Consider the following 778-nt stretch of genomic DNA (forward strand, 5'->3'; position numbering starts at 1 on the left):
AGCCAACTCACGAGATTTTTAATAAGCATTAAATTTAAATATGGGAATGAAAAACTATAAAATGGTTGTCAAATATCAGGTATTACTATATTGTAAAAGTTCTATGTGAAATCTGTCTCCCCTTTATTAATTATAAATTCTTTGGGGAAGAGGGTATCTCGTATTTTCTCACTGTGTTTCTCCGTAAGAACTAGCTCAAATGGTAGAATTAAAGTCTTTGTTCTTAGAGATACATTCTAGATGTTAATATTGACTACCAGACCTAACACAAAAAACAGCATCTGATCCACTATTATTTATCAAGCAAACACATAAACAGCTAATCCATGCCCCTTGTCATTACACTCATGTATATGTAAATAGGCACAGGTACTATTCAAATAGTCTCTGAAACACTTGGGAGTCTTTGAAGGTAATGTAGACTGTGTATGTTTTGAAGACATCCATGTCAGAGAAAAGGAAAGGGATCCATTTCATTGAAATTTTTTTAAAAATATGTTTACATATATTGTGCGAGTCATTCTGTAAATAACATATTCCCTCCTTGGGAAACTTACCATCCTAACTGGAAAGACAAAATAGCCAGATGAGTTCATGTAGTCAACTCTTCTTAAAAGCAATCTTTTTTATTCTTAAAGCCTTACAAAACACAAATGAAAACATCTCTTCTATTTAATTTAATTCCCTAAACTAATTACCTCTTCTTTTTCTATTCTTGGAGAAAATAAAAAGCAAGTGGTTTTATTTTCTGTAAAAAGTATTTCAGTAATTACAGAGC

The 778-nt window shown here is 31.2% G+C and overlaps 1 protein-coding gene across 1 annotated transcript in view; it reads right to left on the bottom strand.

Annotated features, from left to right (window-relative positions):
- The window catches only part of DNAJB14 (DnaJ (Hsp40) homolog, subfamily B, member 14), a 109,014-nt gene that overhangs the window by 35,363 nt on the left and 72,873 nt on the right, over positions 1-778 (bottom strand). The gene's annotated exons all lie outside the window — the stretch shown is intronic.

The sequence above is a fragment of the Propithecus coquereli genome, unplaced genomic scaffold (genome assembly GCF_000956105.1).
Source record: "Propithecus coquereli isolate 6110/MARCELLA unplaced genomic scaffold, Pcoq_1.0 Scaffold161, whole genome shotgun sequence".
Taxonomy (NCBI): Eukaryota; Metazoa; Chordata; class Mammalia; order Primates; family Indriidae; genus Propithecus; species Propithecus coquereli.